The sequence below is a fragment of the Pristis pectinata genome, chromosome 7 (assembly GCF_009764475.1).
Source record: "Pristis pectinata isolate sPriPec2 chromosome 7, sPriPec2.1.pri, whole genome shotgun sequence".
Lineage (NCBI taxonomy): Eukaryota > Metazoa > Chordata > Chondrichthyes > Rhinopristiformes > Pristidae > Pristis > Pristis pectinata.
In genome coordinates, this window is record NC_067411.1 from 93,297,775 (window position 1) to 93,317,878 (window position 20,104).

At 38.8% G+C, this 20,104-nt stretch overlaps 1 long non-coding RNA gene across 1 annotated transcript in view; it reads right to left on the bottom strand.

Moving 5' to 3' along the window:
• Positions 1 to 273: 273 nt before the first annotated feature.
• The window catches only part of LOC127572967 (uncharacterized), a 64,197-nt gene continuing 44,366 nt past the window's right edge, over positions 274 to 20,104 (bottom strand). Inside the window, exons 2-4 of the long non-coding RNA XR_007956718.1 lie at positions 16,412 to 16,488; positions 5,528 to 5,644; positions 274 to 287 (exon numbers count right to left, since the gene is read on the bottom strand). This is a non-coding gene — a long non-coding RNA (uncharacterized LOC127572967). The remainder of the gene's footprint in view (positions 288 to 5,527; positions 5,645 to 16,411; positions 16,489 to 20,104) is intronic.

The window sequence follows — 20,104 nt, forward strand, 5'->3', positions numbered from 1 at the left end:
TGGTTTTGCCTGAGAATTCAGGATAAGGGCAGAGTCAATTCTAAGAATCTTGATAAGTATTCTGTGCTAGAAATGCAACAGGTCAGTCAGCATCTGCGTGGGTTTCCTCCGGGTGCTCCAGTTTCCTCCCACATTCCAATGAAGTATGGGTTAGGAAGTTGTGGGCATGATATGTTGGCGCTGGAAGCGTGGCGACAATTGCGGGCTGCCCCCAGAACACTCTACGCAAAAGATGCATTTCACTGTGTTTCAATGTACTTGTGACTAATAAAGAAATCTTATCTTATCTGTGCAGAGAAGACAAATAAACATTTCAGGATTAGACAGCCATCTAAAACAAACGTTCCTTCAATTTCACTTTAGGATTCCAATAATCCAAATATAAAGCTTGAATAACAACACTTAAAGAAAACCTTGGGATATTGCACAATTCAGGCACACTATTACATGAAGGACAATTAAGCAACTGAAAGCATACAAATACAGATTCACTGGGATGATGCCAAGGATGCGTATCTGATGTTATGCAGAGAGACAAGGTACTGACCGATTTCCACAGAAGCAGACAATCTTAAAATCAACAAAGAAGGAAAAAAGCTTGGAAGCAATTCCTTTAATTTTATTCCTTAAAATATTATCAGAGCATAGAGTGTTTTACCACTGGGACACCTGGGGTCCAAACCAATACATTTGGAAAGGAGTAGACAAGCATTTAAGGTAAAGAAAAAATCAGAAACAAAAAAGCTTTGGACATCCTACAGGTCAGGCAGTGTCCATGGAGATGCTTTCAGCTAGTGAAAGGTGAAGTTGAAATGTTCAGTTGAAATCTGTTTCACTCTCACAGATGCTGCATGGTTTTCTGAATATTTGCAGCATTTTCTGTCTTTATTTCAGATTTCTAGAATATGCTCTGTAGAGGGGTCTTTGATCTGAAATCTTAACTGTTTCTCCTTCCACAGATCCTGTCTGACCTGTTGAGTTTTTCCAGAATTTTCTGGTTTTATTCTAGTATTTGTGTTTTTTTTTTGCTTTTTGATTGTAGAAAGTACAGGAGCAGATAATGACCTGAATAAGCAAAAACCAATCTGCTGAAGGAATTCAGCGGGTCGAGCAGCATCTGTGGGAGGAAAGGAATTGTCGACGTTTTGGGTCAAAACCCTGCATCAGGACTGAGAGTGGAGAGAGGAGATGGCCGGTATAAAGAGGAGGGAAGCGGTGAGACAGGAGTCTGAGGTGATTGGTGGACTGAGGAGGGGTGTAAGATGACAGCCAGGTTGAGCCAGGTAGGGGAGGAGAGCAGGGCTGGAGTTGGGAGACAGTGGCAGCTGAATGATAGATGGAGGCAGACAAAGAAAGAGAGAAAAAAATTGAGAGGCTGATGGAATGAGGTGGGGGTGAGGGGAGGGTGAAGGTTCAAGACAGCTGATGGAGGGAGATAAGCAGGAACACAAGTTGCTGGAATCTGATAAGTAAAGAATGTGAGAATGGGAACCATTAAAGGGAGAGGGAAGCTCTCCCTTAATTCTCCTCTTTATACTGGCCATCTCACCTTTCCACACTCAGTCCGGTAGGGTTTCAACCCAAAACATTGACAATTCCTTTCCTCCTATAACCTGTTAAGTTTGTCCTGCGGATTGTTTGTTGCTCCAGATTCCAGCATCTGCGGACTCTTGACCTAACTTTCAAATATTGTTCACATGTGCTTTTCCCAGTACTCTAAAGCCAATCTCAATTATCTGCTAACCTGCAGGTGGTTTTATGTTGCTTATTGCTGAATCAATGGTTTGAAGCATCTTGGTAAGTGTGCTATTTCATCTACATTATTTTGAAACTTGCTACTAGAATAGCTGAACTATTTTCAAGAATAGAATGTTTTGGTTAATTATGTGTTGATCATGAACTGCAGTATTACTGCAGTTATTAAATCATTTTTATGCCTTGATGCTGATCCAAATATTTTTGCTAAGATTGGGGTAATTAGTTAAACCTAAACAGCTTCAAACTAATTGTGTTTGACTAATCACGGTAGTGTAGCGGTTAGCATAATGCTTTACAGCGCCAGCAACCCCGGTTCAATTCCGGCCACTGTCTGTAAGGAGTTTGTACGTTCTCCCGGTGTCTGCGTGGGTTTCCTCCGGGTGCTCTGGTTTCCTCCCACTTTCCAAAGATGTACAGGTTAGGAAGTTGTGGGCATGCTATGTTGGCACCAGAAGCATGGTGACACTTGTGGGCTGCCCGCAGAACACTCTACGCAAAAGATGCATTTCACTGTGTGTTTCGATGTACATGTGACTAATAAAGATATCTTATCTTATGTGGATGTCATTTATGGTATATAATCACATCATTGAGACCCATTATGCCAGTAACATGCACTGTCTTTTGTAATGCGCTACAAAAAGAGATATTGCAGATCTATATAGTCATTGAGGTCGTTAGCACACAATATGAGGTCACAAATGAAAAAATAATGTTGCTACAGATGGCATTACAGCAGCATAGCACTGAAAGTACACTTTTAAATTTTCACATTCAAATAGATAATCTGATCTTCATATTATAATTCAGCTTTCTCCTTTCATACTTTGTAACTTTATCTTGTGTTTCATTTAATTTTTATTTTTCAATGGTTTTGTTTCTTAAAATCCAAACTATCTCAATATTAGGATAATTGAAATCAACTGGTGGTCAATTGTGAGATGAGCAGAAGGGATGTGCTTGTATTTTTTACCATAGCAATAGTCTTACTACTTTTGTGCCAAAACAACTCTTGGTAATTTGCATCTCTGATGTACCCATACATCTTGACCCTCATTGCTGCGTTATTGCAAGTCTGCGCATATACAGAGAATTAAAAAATATTTTGACAGAAAGAAATTAGTTACAATAACAATATTCCATTTGAAAATCAAAAGGTTGGAGTATTATATTTGTTTAAATATAAGTTCACACAGATCCCTGCATTAAACTTACTAAATGTCAGTTAAATCTATGGAGAACATTGTCACTTTTAATATCTGGGTTGTAAACCGGCAGAGTAGAATCCCTGACAGTTATACAACCTCCACAGTTATATCCTTGTCATCCCAGCTGTCAACTAAGAGAATATTGTAGCTTATGCCACAGAGAGCATTTGTGCAACTTCAGGGTTGCAGGAAAGAAATATCAGAGGTCCATACTTTTCCCAACCACTTTACACAGAAGCTCACGTGACTTCTTTGAGGAAGTGTTTGTATTGTTGAAGGGTCGTATTGGTTGTTGAAGGGTCATATTCTGAATGGACGTCGGTGACCAGTGGTGTACCTCAGGGATCTGTACTGGGACCCTTACTCTTTGTGATTTTTATAAACGACCTGGATGAGGAAGTGGAGGGGTGGGTTAGTAAGTTTGCGGATGACATGAAGGTTGGGGGTGTTGTGGATAGTTTGGAGGGCTGTCAGAGGTTACAGAGGGACATAGATAGGATGCAGAGTTGGGCTGAGAAGTGGCAGATGCAGTTCAACCCAGATAAGTGTGAAGTGGTTCATTTTGGTAGGTCAAATATGTTGGCGGAATATAGTATTAATGGTAGGACTCTTGGCAGTGTGGAAGATCAGAGGGATCTTGGGGTCCAAGTCCATAGGACGCTCAAAGCGGCTGCGCAGGTTGACTCTGTGGTTAAGAAGGCATATGGTGTATTGTCCTTCATCAATCGGGGAATTGAATTTAGGAGCCGTGAGGTATTGTTGCAGCTATATAAGTCCCTGGTCAGACCCCACTTGGAGTATTGTGCTCAGTTCTGGTCGCCTCACTACAGGAAAGATGTGGAAGCCATAGAGAGGGTGCAGAAGAGATTTACAAGGATGCTGCCTGGAATGCGGAGCATGCCTTATGAAAGCAGGTTGTGGAAACTTGGCCTTTTCTCCTTGGAGAGACGGAGGATGAGGGGGGACCTGATGAGAGGTGTTGATAGGGTAGATAGTCAAAGGCTTTTCTCCAGGGCTGAATTGGTGGCCACAAGAGGACATAGGTTTAAGGTGCTGGGGAGTAGATATAGAGGAGATGTCAGGGGTAAGTTTTTTACTCAGAGAGTGGTGAGTGTGTGGAATGGGCTGCCGGAAACAGTGGTGGAGGTAGATATGATAGGGTCTTTCAAGAGACTGTTAGATATATACATGGAGCTGAGTAGAATAGAGGGCTATGGGTAAGCCTAGTAATTTCCAGGATAGGGACATGTTCGGCGCAGCTTTGTGGGCCGAAGGGCCTGAATTGTGCTGTAGTTTTTCTATGTTCTATGTTCTATGTTCTAACATTATAAATCTAAGGGGCACTTAAAAGAATTATTCTTGGCATAATAACTAGGAGAGGGGATGTCATTCTGTAAAATATAGGAAACTCCAGATGTATTGGAGGCATCTGTTAGAAGTTAAGTATGGAGACTTTGGCCCATGTGAGAGATTTTTGCATTAAAATTGAATATTTAGGAAAATTCAGTGGGATGCACTGCCCCACATGGCTGAACTCCAAATTCATGTTTTGTTGAAAAAAAGGCTGCTCATCTCATCCCTTCGATATAATGGACAATCTTGCTGTGATCCTGCACAGACAATTTGGCTGCCACAAATATAAGCTTTTTGTTAAATAATATTGACCATGGGATGAATGCTGAGTAAGATATTGGGATAACTTTCCTTTGAAATGTTGCTGTTGGATCTTTTATGTTATCCTGGGAATGCAGATTGGTTTTTGGTTACTGCATATTAACCACTTTTCTTAAAAGTATAACTGAAGCTTGCCTTGAGCAGAAATACAGTTGTAAATCTAGGAATAATTTAAATTGATTTGGTTCACATTTTACATCACTTAATTTCATCAATGTCAACTTTAAAATACCCTTTTCCACATACACCATTGTTTTTCTTCAACTTCTGGCAATTAGGTGTCATTCTGAGCCTAATGAAAGTAACTTGCTTTGTTAAATTCCTCCCTGGGGTCATAATCTCTTCAGGGGAGTATCAGCCAGGTGCAGTATTGTGAAACATCTTGGGTTAGAAATTTCCCTTTGATCACATGAACCTTTGTATGCAAATACATCACAGTGCTCCAAAATTTACTACTGTCACTTGTACTGATGTACAGTGAAAAACTTTGTTTTGCATGCCATCCATACAGATCATTTCATAATAACAGTGCATTGAGGTAGTACAAGGATAACAGGATGCAGAATAAAGTTACAGAGAAAATACAGTGCAAGCAGACAATAAAGTGCAAGGACATAATGAGGCAGATTGTGAGGTCAAGAGTCCATCTTATTTGGTTCCTTTGTCAGCGATAATAAACCTGATTCTGATTCAATAGGTCAAATTTAAAGTGAAATCCAATACTCATTATTTTAGTCTAAGAGGCCAAGAACAAGTTTCTATTCCATTAACATTCAGGTGGGATTTTAGGCTGGATAATGCTCGATCTGATCTGCCATGTGTAGCATGCTACGTGTGCATTGACAATGACCACACTTACTTTATGTGGCTCCATAGGACCAACTGACCTTGAGTGGCGCCTCAATGTGAAGTGGAGCGGTCCTGCGAGTGGGAACTTGGCCTCAGGCAGCAGATCCTGAAACCCTGTCCTTACTGGTTTTTGACATCTCGATGCAGCGAAACAGCTTTGAGTAATTCAAATAATCTCCATAATCAGAAAATAAAAATATGCAAATCTAATATGATTACTTAAAAACAATTTAAAGTACTGGAAATTAATTAAAAACAGCGATAAAGAGGGAAAGAAGACCAATTACTCACACTTACCTTTTCAATCGAAATTGATGACCCTTTCAAATGAATAGGTCTAACACTAAACATAGCTGGTGCAAGGCTGAAGAGCAGGTGCAACACAGAGGATTGGTCAACATCTGACCAATCAAACTCCGCTTGTCCCTGCCTTTCATGCTACAAAAATTAAATATAATTGAGTCCATTAAACAAAGCCTATATTGGCTTTCTCAGAGGGACAGAAAAACATTCTAACACAATTAGGAGCAGGAATGTTCTCTCACTGTCTTGACCAACATACACTGCGGCACGGTAGCGTAGTGGTTAGCGCGACACTATTACAGCGCCAGCAATCAGGGTTCGATTCCCGTCGCTGTCTGTAAGGAGTTAGTACGTTCTCCTGTGTCTGCGTGGGTTCCCTCCGGATGCTCCGGTTTCCTCCCACGTTCCAAAAGACGTACGGGTAGGTTAATTTGGGTTTAAAATGGGTGGTGCGGACTCCTTGGGCCGGAAGGGCCTGTTACCACGCTGTAAGTAAAATTTTAAAAAAAATTTCTCTCTCATGTAACATTGTTTAAAAGGGATAATCTTGCTGTTTATGGAATCTTGGTGTGAATAATTTGACCACCGGATTTCCCTGCATTAGAATAGCATTTGCACTTCAATAATACTTTATTGGTTTTGGTGCATTATGGGATGTCCTGAGGCTAAGAAAGGTACTTGTTGGCATGGTAGTGTAGTGGTTAGTGTAATGCTACTGCAGCACCAACAACCCGGGTTCATTTCTGGCCACTGTCTGTAAGGAGTTTGTACATTCTCCCCGTGTCTGCGTGGGTTTCCTCCAGGTGCTCCGGTTTCCTCCCACATTCCAAAGACATACGGGTTAGGAAGTTGCGGGCATGCTATATTGGCGCCAGAAGCATGGCGACACTTGCGGGCTGCCCGCAGAACACTCTACGCAAAAGGATGTATTTCACTGTGTGTTTCAATGTACATGTGACTAGTAAAGATATCTTAAGATCTTGTTGCTGCTTTTGGCTTTCGGTTCCATGTAGGACTTTGTTATTGTAAATCTATACCAGTATCTCCAGTACATTAAAAAGTGCTTTCTTCATTAACCAGAAAAATGTTGAGTCAGTCTCACTCAATTATCTCCTCACAGCGTAAACATAGCCGAGAGTAAGCCAGCACTGTTACTATCATTAGAAAGGTATTTGAGATGGATCCAAAGCAAATATTCATGTTGGGATATTTCAAACAGAAGGTGAGCTTTCGTAGATTCAGGAATTTGGATAAAATGAGGAGAGCAATTAGATCCAAATGCAAAATATTAGGAATGGCCATTTCAGCTAATGGCATTCAACACATATACAGTTTTGACATTATCACAAAGTTAAAAATTTGTGATAAGGAGATTACTGAAAATCAGTAACTAATCCACTGTTTTTTTCCACTCTCACCCATCTGTAAACTTTATCTCTCTAGCCCTAAGCAAATTACAAGTGGCCATTATACCTCAAAACTTATAAAAGTTTGTTGTTGTTACTTGTGACTGTAAAGTTAACTGAACCTAATAAGATAACTTAGAATGCAACACTTAAAAGTTTAAGTTACATTATACAAATAATAACCAATTCATATTTCCTTTACCAGGGTCATAATTTAAAATAGTAATAAATAGCTCCATCTAACTAAAGCCATTAGATTAGTTAAGATGCATTTTTCATAAATACTTGATTAATAAATGCAGTAAAAATAAATATAAGTAATAAAATAATTTATTATTTTTGTGCATTTTCTTTGCTTTCAATCTGCTTTGTGTGTGAGGGAAACGCGAGTTTTTTTTAGATAATTCAGTTTATAGTTTGCATAAAAATTTTGTTTGAAAATTGAACCAGGGCATACTGTTGCTTGCCTTGTTCTAGCATTTATTTCTACTCATTCTTTACAGCATTGTCCACTTGTTATTGTTCATGATTGTTGTTCAGCAGTATGCAGGTTAATGTTTTGTTGGTCTAGTCTGTAGCTTTCCAGCCTTTTATCTCTAGCTAAGCATTTGCATTGTTTCAACCTAATAATGTAGCTGTTATTTCAGGCCTTAACTATAAGAGCCCATACCCTTTCAGATGGATACTATTCACATTGGCCTGGATTTGCATTGAGAATAATGGATAACATGTTCACCATTACTATAAAATATATTGGATACCAATTTCTGAAGTCTAGACACGTGCAGTAATTGATGAAAATCCTGAAGGTGATGCAAATCATTCAGATTATTCTGCTCATCCACAGTGTAAGCTGCAAAACAATGCCCCTGATAGACTTGGTATCGAGCAAATAATCAGAATGTGCAGTCAGTGGTTTTGGTCAGCTGGGACGGGGGAAATGGCAAGGTATGAGACTGGGGTTGGTGGTGAGTATGGAAGTCCAGGGACCAGGAGCAGCAGTGATCTTTTGTCATGTTGTGAAGAATAGTGCTGATTTTTGCAAAGGCAGTCAGCAATGGCACTGGATACTGTGTTTGTAAGCATAAAACAAGGCCAACAATGGGGATCAGCTCTCATTAACCCCATTTGATTATAAAATGTGTAACTACTATAAGAACATAATAAATAAACAATGGCGAACAGGAAAAACAAAACTACTGATCAATTTGTCTAACACAGCTCTGATGCATTGTGCATCAAAATACATACATAGAACATAGAGCAGTATAGGATAGGAACAGGCCCTTTGGCCCATGGTGTCTGTGCCAATCCAAACTAATCCCATCTGCCTACACATGGTCTATATCCCTCTATTCTTTGCCTGTTCATGTGCTGGTCTAAATGCCTCTTAAATGTTGCTATCGTATCTGCTTCCACTGCTCCCCCTGGCAGCTTGTTCCAGACACCTACTACTCTCTGTGTTTCAAAACAAAATCTTGCCCTGTAAATGTCCTTTAAACTTACCCCCCTTCACCTTAAACCTATGCCCTTGATATTTCCACCTTGGGAAAAAGACTCTGACTATCTACCCTCTCTGTATCTCTCATAATTTTATACACTTCTATCAGATCGCCCCTCAGCCTCTGATGCTCCAGAGAAAACAATGCCACTTCCACTCTCCATTTCTTCTGGGCATCACTGAACTACCTTAATTACTTCCTTTATTCTTTACATCTCTCTTTAGGTTTTGTTTCTTATTTCCTTTGGCTTCTTGTTTCTACTCCTTTCAACGCAGGTCACTCCACCACAGAATGCAGCTACAGCAGGTAGTACCATTGCTTTTTGTTTCCATTCCTTTCACCTGCAAGAGTTTGAGGAGATTTGGTATGTCACCAAAGACCCTTACAACTTTCCATAGATTTACAGTGGAGAGCATTCTGACTGGTTGCACCACCGCCTGGTATGGAAGCTCCAATGCACAGGATCGGAGGAGACTGCAGAGGGTTGTAGACTCAGCCAGCTCCATCACAGGCACAACCGTCTCCACCATCAAGGACATCTTCAAGAGGCAGTGCCTGAAGAATGTGGCATCCATCATTAAGGGCTCTCACCACCCGGGACATGCCCTCTTCTCATTGCTACCACCAGGGAGGAGGTACAGGAGCCTGAAGACCCACACTCAATGTTTCAGGAACAGCTTCTACCCCTCTGCCATCAGATTTCTGAATGATCCATGAACACTACCTCATTATTATTCCCTTTATTTTGCACTATTTATTTCTGTAGTTTATAGATTTTTATGTCTTTGCACTGTAGTACTGCCACAAAAGAACAAATTTCATGTCATATGCCAGTGATAATAAACCTGATTCTGATTCTGAAAATATTATTGGGAGATTACAAATTTATAGACTGAGCAATTTTACAAGGTCAGTTCTTTTAGAGAAAATATTCCTGGAGTTTTGTGCAAGAGGCACCGTCTAAATCAGTGAGCTGCATGTCAAGCCACAACAGCCAATAAGGTGCACCTAATTAGTAACCGGTTTATCAATGTCACGTGTACGGGGATACAGTGAAAAGCTTTTGTTTGCATGCCAGCCAGACAGATCATTCCATACATAAGTACATTGAGGTTGTACAAAAGGGAAAAAAAATCAGAATGCGGAACACAGTGTTACAGTTACAGAGAAAAAACAGTGCAGGTAAACAAATAGAGTGCACAGGTCATGACAAGGTAGACTGAGAGATCAAAGGTTCATCTTTAACGTATAAAAGGTCCACTCAAGGGTCTTACAACAGCGCGGTAGAAGCTGAATTTGAGCCTGATGCTACATGCTCTCAAGCTTTTGTATCTTCTGCCCGATTGTAGCTGGTCTTGCAATAAACCCCCACATTTTTTTAAAAACAATATGTAAACCCTAGGTCGTCCTGAATGATTTAATCATCTGGAAGCTAAGAAGGCACAAAGTGCTCTAACATCTGAGATTGACCCTCAAGGAATAATAATGATGAGTTTCCCCAGTTCTGTCTCTTTTAAATAGGGGCATTGTTCCTGATTGGAGACCTCTTTGAAATGAACATGGCTGTGCTAGATAGGTCAGGCATCCCTGCATAATGCTGAAAGGTTGCTTTTGGTGTGTAAAGTATTGAGCGCTGCCTTCTGGACTCAGTGCCTGGCCCAGCAGCAGATCAGGAAGTTGAATATAGAAGCATCTGCCCTCCAGCATGTTCCTGAATTCTACTTTAACAATGCTCAAGTGTAGAAATCAGGACGCACTGATCAGTGCATAGGAGCTCGCTGGCAGTTTGCCATGGAAGCTAGCTATCAGCACAATCTGGCCCCAGATTGCTTTTAGACCAAAGAAAGTGCAACATTTTGCAGTTATTATAAGAAACAAGATACAGTCACTTGAGCACTTAAAGTCTTATATTTCTTAATATTCCTCTGTATTTACCTACCGCATAACTGAACAGTTTTCTATCTGTAGTCCTTGAGCCTTCTTTCTATTTCCACATACATATGAACAAACATTATTAAGGTTATTGTATTCAATTAATGACCATACATACATACATACAGTATATATATATATACTGTATATATAGAACATTGCCTGATTGTAGTTGCATAATATCAAAATTCACAGGTAATTAAAAGACATTGGTTAATTGTGAAAAGGAATTTATGTGAGCAGAAGCTGGTGCACAGATTAGTTGATTAGGGCGATGGATGTCTCATTAAATTTAATGCAGCAAGAAGGGAGGTAACAAGCTCTGATAAGGAGAAATGTACAAGCACAGACTTAAGAGTCTGATAAGCAAACCTTAACACTGGGAGTACAAGTTGATAACAAGGCTGTAAAAAAAGTGATCTTGGGTTTCAACTGCATATCACGGAATGGAAGAACAAAGAAGCTGGCATTTTCTACTAGTATTGGTTGTCTAAATTATGAAGGGCATTAATGCCATGATAGGGTGCAAACATTCATTAAAACATCAGATAAGGTGAATTAATTATAAGGAAAGTCGATGAAAGTGAACATTTTGACATAATATACTAAAATTACAAAATATTGGTATATCTGAAATAGAAAGCCAATTTTCCATAATTGTAATGAGAGGTTTGTGATTATTTTATATATAGGCTTCAATGAGTTTTTGTTGAAAGGAAGTCTGATAAATATTTAGCAAGTCTTTAGTAAGTAGAATGTAAGTCTTTTTCCCAGGGGGGTTGGGGAATTAAGAGCTAGAGGGCATAGGTTTAAGGTGAGAGGGGAGAGATTTAATAGGAACCTGAGGGGCAACTTTTTCACCCAGAGAGTGGTCAGTATATGGAATGAGCTGTCAGAGGACGTGGTTGAGGCAGGTACATTAACAATATTTAAAAGGTACTTGGACAGGTACATGGATAGGAAAGATTTAGAGGGATATGGGCCAAACCTGGCAAATGGGACTAGCTCGGATGGGAATGGGCCCCAAAGGGCCCATTTCCGTGCTGTATGACTCTATGACTATATTGTGCCACACCCAACTTACAAAATAGTCAATATGATAAAAGTCCAGTCCAACAAGACTTCAGAATGTTTTGAAAAAGGAATTCTTATTGCAGCATGCTTCAGCCAAATACATTATTTAAGTATGGAGTTTAAAAGTGTATGAATTACCCCTGGATGTTATCAACATGGAATGTAGTAAGGTAGTTGACAAGATCTCCCATGGGAGGTTGATTCAGAAGATAAAGATGCATGGGATCGAGGGAAAGTTGCAAGTTTGGATTTGGAACTGGCTTCCTCATAGAAGACAGAGAGTAGGGCTAGAAGGCTGATATTCTGGCTGGAGGTCCGTGACCGGTGGTGTTCCACAAGGATCGGTGCTGGAGCCCCCGTTGTTTGTGATATATATCAATGATTTGGATGAAAATGTTGATGGGTGGATTAGCAAGTTTGTGGATGACACCAAGATTGGTGGAGCTGTGGACAGTGTAAAGGACTGTCAAAGAATACAGCAGGATATAGATCAGTTACAGATATGGGCAGAGAAGTGGCAGATTAAGGCACATGGGTGAGACAAAGTAGAGTGAGCAAAGTAATTCTTTTTGGCTGTGCTATTGCTTCAAGCTGACACTGTTGCTTGAAATGGAAAAAGTTCCTTTCCTCATCACTATTAGTTTTTACCTTGAAAACACAAATATTGACTAACAGTGTAGTCAAAACCTTTCATCTATTTTCAAAACTCTTTATGACAATTCAGAAAATTAGGCCACATCAATGACTTCTCCTCCTTGTCATTAGATGAATGTTTATCGCTGCTCACCTCATCTAAGTAACCACATGGCATTACTCACAGAATACAGTTTATAACTGTGAATATGCATTTCAGTAATCCATGGCATAATTTTTTGGACCCTGAAATTTGTGTATGCTTTCACTCCGTGATTTCCAATAAACTGTTAGTTATGTGACGCCTACACCAGTAAAGAAAGCCAGTGACCTAAATGCTCTGGAGAAACTTTGGCAATTTCTGTTTGTCTGTTAATCCTTGGGATTTATATGCAAGTACTGAAGTCTCAAATTTGCAGCCAGTTGCTTGTGATAGTTTTGCAGATGTGCTGTTATGTTGTTCTCATGGATTTCAGTGAGGGAGTGTGAAGATGCGAAAATTGTCTACAACTTACAGAGAAGAATTTATTTCAACAACCTATGCCAAGTTGGGCCTGGGTAAGAGACAACCTCCATTCATTTCAAAGGAGGGGGGCAGCTCAAGGAATTAACTCAGTAATAGTTCATTTGATTTTTCTTTTACTTTGTCGAGTCTGTATAAAAGATTTTGAGAACTTTTTCACATTTTTAATTTTTTTAAGGAATTTAAATAGTTTTTGAATGCTGCTGAATACTGGAAATATACTGAAACATTCAGATATGTGACAACCAGCGAGCTAAACCAGGGAATATGGAGGCTTCCAACGTTCTTCAGTTGCTGTGTGGATAAGGTTTACTCTGGGTTTCTTTTTCAATGTAAGACCCTGTCACTGGACAGGGACTCAGCAGTGCATGAGGAAACTACTTCCCTTCCTCAAGTTCTTGCTGGGGGAGCTGCAAAAGTAAATCCAAGTGTGTTTTTTTTAAGATAAGATTTCTTTATTAGTCACATGTACATCGAAACACACAGTGAAATGTATCTTTTTGCGTAGAGCGCTCTGGGAGCAGCCCGCAAGTGTCGCCACGCTTCTGGTGCCAACATAGCATGGCCACAACTTCCTAACCTGTACGTCTTTGGAATGTGGGAGGAAACCGGAGCACCCAGAGGAAACCCACACAGACATGGGGAGAACGTACAAACTCCTTACAGACAGTGGCCGGAATTGAACCCAGGTCACTGGCACTGTAAGGCGTTACACTAACTGCTACACTACCGTGATTAGCAGCAAGCTCACCACTGAGTGCAACAATTGGAACTATATGTATTTTTTAATCTCAGGGATTTTTTTTACCCATTCCCTTATCCTGAAGTCTGAAAACTCAGTACTGTGGCTGCATTAATCCATGATCATTTCTGCCCAACTTCCATATATGTTACCTTTTTAAATACAGGCAGACATTGCCAATGGAATGTATTTGCCTGGCTTTCAATGCTTTCAAATTTACAAACTGAAAAGTAATGGCTAGTAAGGCATTACTGATATTAGTACACAAATTGAACTGTGACTTTACAAAGTCAATTTTGCATTTGTGACTTTTACATCATATTTTATGGACTACACAAACATTTGGCAATCTCTTGTAATTAGGCTGAATGTTTATATAGATGAGGAGGGTGTGGTTTTCTTGGAAATTTCTATGAATATCCTTGGTGAAACTTGTTCTGCTGGCCACCAATCACTTACCACTGATGGGGACATATTACTTCCTGTTCTCAATTATAATTTATAAACAGACATAGAGATGAAGGTTTGAAACAGCTGCTCCTGTCATTGTACTGTACAGTTAGAAAAAAAATCATAACTATTTTCCTTACTAAAATTGTATGTCTTTCTCTTGGCAGAGCCTGAGCTGTATTACTTCAGGACAACTGAGGTAAATTTTATTTAAAGTTCCATGCAGCTTATTCTTGGCTGCTAAACCTCATATTTCTTCCTCTCCTGTCATCCAACTGTACAATACCCACAAGGTATTTCAGTGTTGGAATGCCAATATTGAGTTTTTCTTAAAGAAATATAAGTCTCAAGTTTAATCAAATTCAAAAAAACAAGAAGTGAAGTTAAACCAACATAGAAGTCTATAGAGTTTGATTCACAGTTCCCAGCTCCATGTTTTAGAAAACAGATATAGAAGTACTGGAGAAAGTGCAAAAAGAAATTACATGGATGATACCAGAACTTAGAGGATCCAAATATTAGGAAAGACTGAACATGTTGGGACTCTCCACAAGCAAAAGTAGGACTGAAGGATGATCTTTAAAATTGTGGAGAAGTTTGATATTAAGAAAGATGTTTCCATATGTGAGGGTGTCCAAAGCTCAGGCACATAAATCATAAATAAATCCAATAGAGAATTCAGGAGGACATCTTTACTCTGAAAGTACTCATTCTGTGAGACATGCTATCATGGTGCTTAGTTGCAGAGAACAGAATAGATGCTTTTAAGGAAAACAGAATTGGTGCATTTAAGGATATGCATGATGTCTATTGGGGCAGAAAAGAACAGATGCCTAAGAAATTCAGCCCTTAGCAGCAGCGTTAAACATTCTGTATAGTAGTGGCTGAACATTGTACTCCACTTCTGAAATATGGCGTGCAGGATTGGTTATCCCTCCACCTGCCCATCAGAGAATGTTCTCCAATACTTCAGACATTTGTTTTCTTTTATAAAGTCGAGTTCTATTAGAAAACAATAAGATCACAGGTAATTCCAGTTGGTAGCACTTAGCTTTAGGGTGTGGAACTTGTAGGTTCGGATCTGACATAAGGAGTTCAAACCTCTGACACTTCATCGTTGTGCTGAGATGAAATGTTACTGATTGTTAAAGATTCTTTTTATCTGGGTACTTCAGATTGAAGTTAAAAATATTATCTAAGTTCCTGGGTCAACTTGCTTCCTCAACAAATATTGGAAAAAGCAGTTTAATTGCCCATTCATCTTTAGATCTTCTTGAATTCTTAACACCTTATTTACCTAAATTAAGAATATTATTCCAAACTATTTCAGAATGTGACGTCCTGAGGTGCATATAAACATTACTTTTTCTTCCTCAATTTTAAAATAATTATTTTTACACACTTTGAGGTAGAAATCAGTAGTTTCCAGAACTGGAAGTGAATTTAGGAACTGAACCTCAAAGCGGAACCATCTCCATGTCATGTTTGTCCAGAGCTTATTTTCCTCTTAAAACAATTGCTATAATGAAAATGTTGCTGATTGTTACTGCATTATTGAGACTGTCAGACTAGCAGGCGTGACTTTTGTATGTTATTTCCAGAACCCAAAACAACTGATTGAATGATGGCAAATAATCTCCTCAAAAATTGTGTGAACTCACTCTCTCACTAAGATTTGAATGGATTCTAGTACTTTCTTGGTTGACTGGTTAGATGAATGTGTTGATTTGTGATGTGCTTTGCTGTTTAGGTAACATTTTTCGGTTAACAATTCTCAAAGGAGAAGCAATGTATACATCCCATTTGTTTTTCCACTGGTCATAATTGTTTCTGTAAGGATAGAAAGTTCCCTCACTTCATAACCAAAATGTACCAATGGACTGCCATCATCACATGTTCAAGAGGTGGTGCCTCAAGAAGGCAGCATCCATCATTAAGGACCTTCATCATCCAGGACATGCCCTCTTCTCATTACTACCATAAGGGAGGAGGTACAGAAGCCTGAAGACCTACATTCAACATTTCAGGAACAGCTTCTTCCCCTCTGCCATCAGATTTCTTAACGGTCCATGAACCTATGAACTCTACCTCACTATTTCTCTTTTGCACTATTTCATTTATTTATTTTTTGGTAACTTATAGTAATTTTTACGTTTTGCACTGTATTCTGCCACAAAACAACAAATTTCATGATGTATGTCAGTGATAATAAACCTGATTCTGAATCTGAAAACATTATGGATGCATTCCTCAAATAGGAAAAATAATTCAATGTTATTTGATGTTTGCAATTTATTATTGTGATATATTAATGTTAAGTGTAAGTGTTGTTTTAAGGTCAGTAGGGTGGCAATTACCTTAATAAACTGTGTCATGTTGTTGTTAAGTATTGCAGCCTTGTAAGTACCACACCACACATTCAGATGAGTGTCCTCTGAAACAATAAACAAATGTGTTTACCTTGATGGTTCCAGTCTAAGTTATGTAATATTCCACAGTACAGTACAAGAAGAAACTGAAGGCATCAAGTCAATCAAGTTATCATTAAGTCAGAAAACATTCTATTGATAAAGGTTAAATAAACAATAAGAATATGTCAGGCTTACTGAGTCATCCCTGGAGTTACTATCACTGGCAGCAGAATATAAACATGGCATTTCCACATATGCAGTTTCTGCTCACTGATGAATGTGGCTTCATTGTTGCTGCATAACCACTCTAAAAGATATATTTACAAATCCCAAGCATGAAGTTGTTGGAAGGTGGAGGGGCAGGATGTGTAGTTTCCAGCAGAATCTGTATCAGCCAAATTTCTACACCATTGTCAAATTATTGGTTCAGTAGAGACCCCACAGTGAGGTGTCACTCAAGGATCAGCTCATCTCTAACGCTTTACAGCATGGAAGTTAGTCCCAGTTCAGTTGCCTTCACACATGATCTCTCATTCCACAGGTGACCTAAACACTTACTCTAAGGACAGAACCATGGTTGTCAGGCATGACATAGCTTCATTCATTTCAATGGGAATATTGACATGGATTGAAAATATAAGTACAGGTAATTTTTTTTTATTTTACTTTGGCTCAATGTTTTTAATTATTTTTATAGATATGGGGGTAATTTATTTATTATGTTATTATTAATACTTGTTTTTCAAATAACTTCAATATTTTTAATTATTTAAATCCTTTTGAAATATTTTTAAGTGTCTCAGGTCATTAGAGGTACTTAAGAGATGTTCAATGGAAGGTTGAAATATTATTTGGGAGATCTGGGTATGGGGCCAAAGGATTGGCCACCTGAGGCCTTGAAACCAATTGTGGATCACTCCACCTTGTGGGACAACCTTGGCAGTGAGGTCCAGAGCTTAATTGGGCCATTGGATTGGCAAATTCAGTAAGCAGACCAGATTAAGAATGACCTAGCCCAATATGATCTTGCATTCCATAATCAAAGGAATGGAACCACAGGCATGTCTCTTCTAATTTTATTATATTGCAGTCCCCAGAAGGCTTGATTCCTGACAGTTGAGGGACCACATATTACTTCAAATATAATTAAAATTCTTCATCAGTCCAATCTGAGTCTTTCTTTCAGAATAGCAGGAGTTCATTCTGACCTTGATCTGCCTCACCAAGGTGCTGTCCTTGTTGTGTCAACACATGTGTGCACACAGAGTTTATTATAGTAACTGTTTTACCATCAGCATCTGGAATAAGGTCATCATGAGGCCAAACTAATGGTAGAAGTCCATCCCTGCTATTTAAAAGGTATTGCAGAATTTCTTCCCTTGTATATTTAATGCAATGGAGGGCTCTCTGACTATCGCCATAATCTTCTGCCTTTGTTTATATTATTTCTTAACTTGAGGAATCTTGGCTTATTTCTCATCACATACCAGGAATAATTGAATTCATATTTGTGCAAATGCAAAACATTGAAATAGACATAGCTATATCACAGAAATGACAGTTCTACTCAACATTAAGAAGATCAGTGTATTTGAACAGGCAACTGCCCCTTTTATTTGGCCTGTGCCCCTGGTTTTCAATGCTGCAGATTAGTAAATGCTATTTCTGTATCTCCCACTGTATGAGTCATGCAGTTTCAATTCATTTTTGAAACTGTGAATCCAGTTCAATATCAACTATAAGAGCTTCAGCTCTCCAACACCTTTAACAAAATATTTATCAGGATATTGGGTGTCTACTTTTTGAAGCTGAACTTGGATGTAAAAGGTTCATTGAATAGATTGGGATTGAGTTTCTTTCATCCTTATACATGGAAATAAAACCAAAGTGAAACCAGAAATGTTAGAAATAATCAAAAGTCAGGCTGCATTTGCAATGAGAACAACCACATTGATGTCAAAAATGCCAAAAACTGGAGATGTATCAAGGGAAAACATTTGGAAGGTGTGAGAAAACAAAGAATGAAAAAGAAAGCCTGAAAATCATGGGAACAATAAGTGACGAAAAGTTAGGATTGGCCAAGGCAATGGGGAGTGAAAATTAGACAGTGAAAAAATAAAAGGAGTGTTTAGATATAAATAGAAATGGTAGAATCATTGTCTGTTTCTATTGACTTTGTATGAGTCTCCTAGGTATGTACATTTTGTTGAGTTGACCTCAGTAAAATAAGTCAACATCATCAAGATGTTTGTTACGATATGCTCAAAAAAAGGAAGAAACTGCATGTGTGTGGCATCATTCATGACCTTACAGCATTCAAATTAACTTTACAGCAATTATTTTTGTAGTTTAATCACCGGTGTAATGTAGGAAATGTGACATCCAATTTGCACATATGCCCAAACAATTTCAAAATTGCCAAATACCTGTACTAAGAGAAAGCTACACTAATCAACTATCCTTGGAAGATGAGTCCAGACTTTCATAAGAAATGAAAAAAGCAAAGATAGGAAAAGTTTAACATGAATAATTAGCATTTTAAATAAAAGATCTGTCCCAGATATCATTTTTGCCTTTCATATCAGTACACAACCTTATTAATCATGTGTTCTTGTTGCCACTCACCATCAATAATTCATCTGTCACAGAGCTTCCACATCTAGGATCTGTGTATGCTCATGTGACATGCTGCATCTAGATACATACATATATCTTATCACAGAATCTAAAGGAAGTGATTTAACAATTTTGTTCTACCTAGTTTGCAGAGGACACAGGTTTAAACCTTCAGAGGGATACCAAGGATCTGGCATAAAAGCATAACAGCTGGTAGATTATACAGACTAGGACTTTCCCTGGATGACAGCAAATTCAATGATTAAAGGATGCTTAACTGCATGATGAAGTTTATCAAGTATTCATTTAAAATTCTAAATGGCTTTTTATTTAATCTTTATTTTTGTTATTGTTGGGGAAGTTTCCTTTGTTTCCTTCAGTTTTGATTCCAGATTAAAGTGCAACCTGGCCAAAAATTTGAGTGAGTTGTAAGTAGAATCAATTACGTTTGTGTTTTCTGGTTAAGTTTCAATTCACCCACAACAGGCCTTTCCCACAAACTTACTATGCTTACAGATAAAATTGGGAGATACTGGTGATTGCCCTGGAGGTGAAAGGTTCTTCAAATTGCCTTCATTTCTGAGGCAGTCAGGCACAGCAATGAAACCATTGAATGTTTCAGTATAGATTTTAAGTCATTTTCAGTGATGTTTAAATTGGTTTTATCATAGAGAACATTTCTATTTTCAATGTTTATTTCATGTGTCTACCCATTTGAGGGCAGCATTGTGGGCCAAAGGGCCTGTTCCTGTGCTGTACTGTTCTATGTTCTGCTTTGATCTCCAGTAGGAATTGGTGTGCAATGGTGTGCCAAGCATCCTGACATATCCCATTAAGACACTGAATTTCTTTCTGCATTGCTTCATTGTTTGGGGTTTCTAATCCATTGAGGAAACTACTATAGCATCTGCCAGGTTATTCTTAGGATGGGCTTGGTGTGGTGTTGATGTGTTGGTTTCCTAAGCCCCCACCTTAATCCCCAGTGCACAAGTATGTATTTCATTGCCAGATATTCCATGTCAC